We start from the raw sequence: 8,535 nt of genomic DNA, 5'->3' as shown, positions 1-8,535 counted from the left end.
CTTTTAAACTTGAGATGGCTGCTCTTGCCTGCAAGAGGGTGAGAGGAAGAAACACTTAGGATGTCATAGCTTGCGAAATAGATCAGGTTCATTCAGCCTTTGGACCACATAAAGTAACAGCAAGGGTCACCGCCGCTTAAGTGCAATTCTGTTTTAATTGTATGGGATAAAGTTACCTTTTATATTTTTTATTGACCACTTTCCCAAAGCCTGTGTTTTGAAACTTGTGTGTTTGATTGACCTCACCATAGCCTATTTTATCCTGTTGTTTGTGGATTTTACAGTGAGGCATTTCTTTGTGCAGACAGGGATATTGTTCTTTTATATGCCATTTTGTATACATTTATAAAATAAACACTAAGTGATGATAGGGCTATGATGTTTGTCCATGTATTTAGTAAATTAATAAACGGGAAACTGAAGTAATAAGTAGTGAAGTTACTTTTTAAATGCAGTAACTAGTAAAGTAATCTCATTACGATTTGCAGAAGTATCTAGTAATAAGGAACTAATTACTTTTTTTGAGTAACTACCCCAACAATGTACACTATTGTGTATTCGTAGGCAGCCAGTGTTACAGCCCACCTTTGGATCCTGGGCGAGGCCATTTGTGGTACTGCTGTCATCTCACTGAAAAGTGACAACAAGGGCTTGTGGTCTGTCACTGTAGTGAATTTCTGTCCATAAATGTACTTGACTTCCAGAAGCGTTGTATTCCAAACATCAGAGAACGTCCTTCCTTATCCAGTTGTGAGTAGTTTTTCTCTGCTGTGTTTAGTGTTTGTGAGGTAAAACCTATGGGTCTCTCATTTCCATCTGGCATGTGGTGTGACAGTACGGCACCTACCCCGTATGGTGACGCGTGACATGACTGCACAATGTACTTCTCTGGACCGTAATGCAGAAGCACCTGAGCTGACTGCATGAGTTTGATTTTTTAAAGGCTACTTCTCCCCAATACCACCGCGTCTTTTTGTAGCAGTTTGTGCACCAGAGCAACGACAGTAGAGAGATTTGGTAGGAATTTGTTATAAAAGTTGAATAGTCCCAGATTTGCCTTCAACTCTGTCACATTTGAAGTTCAGGGTGCCTCATTGATCGCTTCCACCTTCTCATGCACTGGGTGCAGTCCTGATGCATCCACTTTGTGACCCAAAAATATCACTTCCTCACTCATGAACACACACTTGGTCCTCTTGAGCCTTAGACCGACCTCCTGTAGCTGTTTCAGCACCATGGTCAGAGTCTGCAGGTGCTCTTAGTCGTCTTTTCCTGTCAGCAGGATGTCATCCAGATATATGGCCACACGAGGGATGCTCTACAGCAGTCCCTCCATGGTCCGTTGGAAAATAGCTGGACATGATGAAACGCCAAAAGGAAGCACTATGTAAGTGAACAAGCCTTTGTGTGTATTAATAGTTGCATACTTTTGGCTTCCTCATCCAATCTGATGGTAGGCATGACTCAGATCTAACTTTGTACATTTCTGTCCACCTGAAAGAAGGGCATTAGATATGGTTCACGGTCAGTTTGTAGTCTCCGCTCAGCCTTGCTGTGTCATCTGGTTCAACACAGGGACCACCGGCGCTGCCCACTCAGGATATTTTACTGGTTACATCTCCTGGGCAAGGAGACGGTCGAGTTCAGCCTCAAATCATCCTCTCATGGCGTACAGGACGGGTCTGGCTTTAAAAAACCTGGGGGCTGCTTCCTTGTCCTCCTATATTTTTGCTAAAAATATATGTATTAATGAGTGGTGGGCCGTTATCGGCGTTAACGGCTGCGTTAACGCGAAACTTTTATCTTGTGATAAAAAGAAATATCGCCGTTAATCTATTTTCAAACACTTCCTTGTTCGGACCCATCACGTGACTGAACTAACCAATCAAGCTAGAATTTAGACTGAGGTAAACGTGAGGGAATCAGAGAGGCAGATTCAACTGTGTTAAATATGTAAACATGTAAATATGTGATAATTGTTCAACATTAATATGTAAATGATTAACTGACTAAAAATTGTAAGTACATTTCTAGCAAATTAACTCCAATATAAATTATATTAATCTATTCTACAACTTTCAAATATTTAACTTCTAAACCTTACATTATTATGGATTATTACACGGCTCTTCTCAATGCTGTAGACTGCTCCATTCACTTGCATGGGCCTTCACAACGTTCAGCTGTCAATTATTTTTGTTTATGCTCCGTTCACTTGCATGGGCACTTCACAACTTCCGGCGGTGAATTATATTGGATAAATCACCATTGCCCAGTATAATTGACCGCTGTTAAGGTAAACAAACAGATTTTTTGCCGTTTGCCATTTTAATCTAGATTAAAAAAAATTATCTATGCCCACCACTAGTATTAATATATTGCTAAATATATTGCTAAATCTCCCTAATTCGTCTTTGAAAACCTCCCCAAACTCCACGAGTACCTCCCCCAAGGTCTCCGCTCTGACCTGAGTATCTGTGGTTCTGGTCTCCCCTGTGCCTTCTCTGGGGTCTCTGTCTGAACATGGTGGATCTGAGGTTCTGGTCTCCACTGTAAATTTAGCTTCCTAATCCGGTACCTGCCTACCAGACTATGGCCTGATCCTGCCAACACAACCTACTGTAAATTTTTAACTAGCTGTTTATGCTGTACTTTAACCACTGCTGCTCCCAAAAATTTTACTTTATGTCCTGTGTATGTGTTTAGCCTCACTGTACATGAGTGTAGCTCTGTCACCTCCTTCCCCCATAAGGTTTTGTACACAGAGTCACAGTCGTCTTTTTCACCCTCCCCCTGGCTGACATAGTGGGTTTCCTGAGTCTTCCCATGCTTCCCTGTCGGTACGCCAACCCCTCTAGCCTGTGAAGCGCTAGCTGAGCCATTTGACCTATGCACACTTTTTGAATGTGACCAATTTTACCACGCTCTACAGTCCCCAGCCCTGTGCTGCTCACCTCCACACCTGTAACACGTGTTGTACTGGTGCTGCTGCTTAGTGGGGAACTGCTTTGTAGATATTTTGTGCACTGCTTGAGGTAGGGCTGGGAGATTAAACAAATTTTGATCGCGATTTCGATTTTAGCGTCAAACTATCACAAAATTAACATAATCAAGTTTTTGATTATTATTTTTTTAATATTTTTTTTTCATGTTTTATAGAAAGAGCAGAACAGCTGAATACATATTTGTATATTATTTTGGATTGGATTCTTTCTGACCATTTTGTGCATTTCTTTAAGGCGAAATTTCAAAGTTCTCAGTTACAAAGATTTTTTGGGAGAGACATGCTGAATAAATACAACATGTTTTCAAACTCAAAAATAATTGTTTGAATAATCATGATTTCAATATGGACCAAAATAATCGTGATAAGGATTTTTCCCATAATGTAAATCCTTTACGTCCTTGCTGGCTGTCTCAATGGCTTGTGCCAGCTTCAGTGCTTTGTCAAAGGTCAAATCCGGCTCTGACAACAGTCGGCGCTGAATACGGTCATCTCCGATTCTACAAACCAGTCTGTCGCGTAGCATCTCTGACAACCAGTGCTAATTTCGTCAGAAGAACATCTTGTCTCCAGGCTTGGCAGGACTTACAAAGTTCCTCACAAGGCTGCAGGTCGGACTTCCCACTGAACTGAGTAATATAGCTTTCTGCCGACCTGCATCTGTGATTTCATTAGCTGCAAAAAAGTGGTGGATAACCTCACAATGTTCTTCCCACGACTCAGTTTTTCTTTCTTTCTTTCTTTCTTTCTTTCTTTCTTTCTTTCTTTCTTTCTTTCTTTCTTTCTTATTCTCTACAAATGTTGGGATCCTACTCCTCCCACAATTTTTCACCTAGAGACTCCATTCCACTTTCAAAAGGTTCATATTAGCTTGGAATCGTGTGCTACCATTCAAAATGTTAAAATACTAAAAACTTTTTTGAAGGTATTCTACTGTTGAGGTATTAACTTCTACAATGGAAGTCAATTGGAGGACAGCGCATCTCTGATACTTCAATTACTTCAGACTTCGTAACTTGGTCAATTTTTTACCGTCAACCTCCATCATTTAACAAATGAACACACTTTAGTCTCCAAAGGTATCTAAACATTTTCGATAACATTTATACTTTTTTCAGAATCAACAGTTTAATTTCATATCCGCTTCGTTAAGTTGGTCTTCCGTTGAGGCTGGAGCCTGATGACGTCAGACGCTCCAGCTTGGGTTAGAGAGGATCACAGCTTTTGTGATAGCCACGCTTGTGGTTATCACAAAAGCAAACCATTTCAGACATTGCAGAGCCTAACAATGTAAACATTTATCCTAGAAACCCAATGCAAAGCTTAAACGGTTACCTTATATCTTGTTACACTGGTGCTAAAATGATTAATCAATTGGAAATATGATTATTATATATCTGGAGTTTCTGTGTGGGGACCCCGTTTAGATGGCTAGACACTAGTTGCTCTTATACATCCAATGTACTACCGGTAGAAGCTAAATGCTAACATAAACTATCTTTTTCACGTCATGCCATCTACACCAGTGGTTTTCAAACTGTGGGGGGCGCGACGTGAGAAAAAAATAAACCCGAAAAAAACCCTGAAAGACGATGATTCAAATCATCAATCGTACTTCAACTGTATAAGTAACATAACTAAATCAATTTTCAACCGTTTATCTTCGTGCAAACCATTCAACAAATCTACACACTTGTATCTTCAATAATATCTAAACAGAATTTCGATATCATTTAAAATGTCTTCAGAATCACAGTTTTAGTTTCATACCGCTTCGTTTTCAGCTGTTTTCATTGAAGACGTCAGCCCATTCTGATACACCTACTTCTAGACATCGTAACTCATTCCTTTTTCAATCGTTTACCATCTTTCAAACCATTAAACAAATCTACACACTTGTATCTTCAATACTATCCAAACGATTTGTCCTTTGAAAGGTACTCCGAGAAGTCAGTGGCGTGGGGATTTTTTTTGAGGAAGCCAAGTGAGGCCAAACCTTTAGAGAAAATAGTATGTTGCAGCTTGGATGTATTTAATGCAACTACAAGAGCTATTTGAGCGCCTGGTCATTTACCAGGACTTCCAATGCCTGTAATCTGACGCACGCACGCACGCACGCACGCACGCACGCACGCACGCACGCACGCACGCACGCACGCACGCACGCACGCACGCACGCACGCAGTAGGCCTACTCCTAAACATCTCATTAAATTATACATTTTATTATAAACGCAACCCCTCCCCGACCGAAATGCACAAGCCGCTAATAGTCAAAGAATTGACAGCGCGTCTGTCGGCTATTTCAAGTTTCATGTTCACGTGTAACACGACTCACACAATCACAGTATTTGATATGATAAATAACATGTGGCTTTTTGATTTACCGTGCCTCTCGATTGGGACAAGTTGGCAAGGTCCACGAATCCTGTAGTGACCCAGGGATTGTTGAGGGAGCACGAATCCTTGTCAAAAAGAAGACACGGCCAGCAAAATAGTCGCTGAGGTTTGCTGCTGCCAGCTAGCCACTCCCTTCGTGTATAGTTTTCTTCATTGAACGTCCGAAAGAAGCCTTGCTTTCTCTCCACGCGCAGTTTCAGCTTCAATGTTGGCCTGCCATCGGATTTTATTTTGATTCGCTGCTGTTGTGGTAGTTTGGTAAAATTATTTTTAAGTAAATAATCTAAATCTCCACCCTCCATATCTGCACTTGCTAATTAGGCTACTCAAAAATGAGAACAATTCAAACATGCTAATTTCGCGCTATTTGTTTTGTTATTGATTTTTCGGTGACGTTGATAATGATGCTTTGATTTAATTGGTGTGAAGCCGAGGGCCGAGTGGCTTCCCTTGGCACCCTCCTGACACCCTCCCGACCAATCAGAGGAGGGCAGTGTCATGACGGTAGCCTCACCTGATTGGTCAATTCTTTCTTTGTTTTTCACCAAGGGATGCCAGCTCGGGCTGGCTTCCTCGCAGTGTGCTGTGTCGTGTTTCGCCGCGCCTTCAGTATATAACAGGGGCGCAGTATCGCGCATTGTGAAATTGTCAATGAGAGGAGAAAAATGGGGAAGAAATGACAGCAACACAGCACAAAATAATTAACGAAACTGTTAATATAAATGTTTTTATTGGATGACAACTACAGCCTAAAAAAACAGGGAAGCCTGGCTTCCCTTGGCCTCCGTGAGAAAACGCCACTGCGAGAAGTTCAACAATACAAGCCTTTTCCGTTTGTGAGCTATCTCGATTAACTAGATGTGAAAGAATAACGTAAATAACTATTTTCCTGGGTCCTACATGATAAGACACACACACACATGCACACACACGCATGCACGCACACGCACACACACATACACTTGATTGTAACACTTACTTGATTTAACCATAGTGATGACGTTACCCACTCAAGTCCGAAGTGGCTATCACAAAAGCTTTATATTAAAAAATATAAAATATTTTTCATGTCATGCTATCTACACAAACAATATACCATGTGAATGCTGAGACTCCACAGAGTCCAAAGGTACAAGCCTCATCATTTTGTGAGCTTATCTCGATTAACTAGATAGAAGGAATAAGGTCAATAAGATAATCTTACAGTTTACTACCACGCACGCACGCACACACACACAAACTTTATCAGAACAGCTCAGCAACATTGTTTACACCATTTAGAATTTTTAACTGTTCAAATCTTTTCACTTGATTCAAGCCATTCAACCTTTCTTTACTTCCTAAGCTGCAAAAATATATTCAACCTCACACTACAGCATTTTCTGCAGGAAATGCATTTTGTAGTTACTTTTGTTGTCCTATGCTACTCACTCGCCAGACACTTGGATATTGCATAATTCCTAATCAACAGTTTCAACAGTTGTTAATGGGAAAATGATCAAATCTATTTCTCAATCAGTTTAAAAATTGTTACTAACTGGCTACTCACTAGCCAAGGTACTGAGCCACCGACTTTCTTACCCTTTATTGCTATATAATATATCTAAAAACAATACAATGTCTTACAATGAACAACGTTAAACTATTTCTTATGTATTCTTCTCCTAATCCTCCCAGGTGATAAGCCAGTTATTCTGGTAGTGCTGCACCACACCCATGACCGTGAGAAGAGCGTCAGCCCTCATAGAGTGGATCCCTCACAGCTGTTCAACAACAAGATCGTCCTGAGTGTGGCATGCCTGTTCTATGAGGGCAAGCTTCTCGAATGTAAACACAATAGGAAAGAAATCAAAAAGGTCATAGATCATTTGTCACCTCCTAACAAAGCCCAAAGTTAATTTTGTGATGTAAATAATTCTCTGCATTGGTGTTGCTAAATGACCAAATGAAGCGGATGATCTACGCGTCAATATACTAATGATAGAAGGCTTTGCAAGAAAACATGAATGTCTTAATATTGATATTTATTTGCTCATTGCTGTTGGCAAGTGATTTGTGTTTTTTCTTGTTCGTTATAACTGATGAAAGATAATTAAACATTAAACTGAAATGTGTGTGCATATATTAGTGCTGTCAGTTAAACACGTTATTAACTGCGTTAACGCAAACCAATTTTAACGGCGCTAACGCAAACCAATTTTAACGGCGTTAATTTTTTTTCTTTGGCTCAAAACAAAGAAGCAATAGCCTGACTGCTATGTTCAAGGCAGTATGTTTGTATGTTCATCGTTTAATTGCATTATAGGCATTTTTTTTGTATCGTCCTGTTTTGATCAGTATATGCCAATGTTATCAATAAAAAAACCTTTGCACAAGGCAAGCCGATGCACTTCTCCATGTTGATAAGAGCATTAAAATGAGAACAAGTAATGGGACAAAGAAATCGAGGGATATTTATCATAGAAAAAAGATTTGCGATTAATCGTGAGTTAACTGACATTAATCGCGATTAAATATTGTAATCGCTTGACAGCACTAGTATATATATGTGATTGTTGTGTAATAGCAATTATAGCAACAATATAAAGGAGAGGAGGCCTGGAGCCCAGCCGACCATTAGATGGGCCACCGTGTGTTTCTGCCCTCCCTGGGCCGCGCGCCTGCTCCAATACAGAGTAGGCTTGGCCTATATTACGTAATATATGCTCTGATTGGCTATGAACTGAGAGCCCGCCTCCGGCTTCCTCATATGATGCTGTCATCTTGTGGCCATGAACAGTTATTACAGCTTGTACGTTTGGTCCTGCTCCCCTTGTGGCTATGTGCAGTTATTACAGCTTATGTGCTTATTTCCGTCACAATAGCATAACATCTTTAATTCAAACCCTTGCAGGCTGTTCTAAATTGCGCCATGGTGTCCTGCTGACCTTGGTTTCATGTTTTAAGAGCTGAAAGTAAATGTGCGTTCAATATCTAAATGGATTAAAAAAACCTCTATTAACAGTTACGTTTCAACTTATGTTTGCCTTGGATAACTGTGATCGGCTATTAGAGAGGGTTCTTGGTGAGATTGGGTCCTCTGCGTCGGAGCGCACTCGGAGAGTGCATCTCACTTCTCAGCTGACGCAATAC

At 40.5% G+C, this 8,535-nt stretch overlaps 1 long non-coding RNA gene across 1 annotated transcript; it reads left to right on the top strand.

Annotated features, from left to right (window-relative positions):
- Positions 1-919: 919 nt before the first annotated feature.
- LOC132450135 (uncharacterized) lies at positions 920-7,783 on the top strand. Its single transcript, XR_009523801.1, has 2 exons — positions 920-1,387; positions 7,081-7,783. It is a non-coding gene; the product is annotated as an uncharacterized LOC132450135 (long non-coding RNA).
- Positions 7,784-8,535: the final 752 nt, after the last annotated feature.

The sequence above is a fragment of the Gadus macrocephalus genome, chromosome 21 (assembly GCF_031168955.1).
Source record: "Gadus macrocephalus chromosome 21, ASM3116895v1".
Classification (NCBI taxonomy): domain Eukaryota; kingdom Metazoa; phylum Chordata; class Actinopteri; order Gadiformes; family Gadidae; genus Gadus; species Gadus macrocephalus.
Note: the sequence above shows the minus strand (reverse complement) of the source record. Positions and strands in the feature narration are given on the sequence as shown.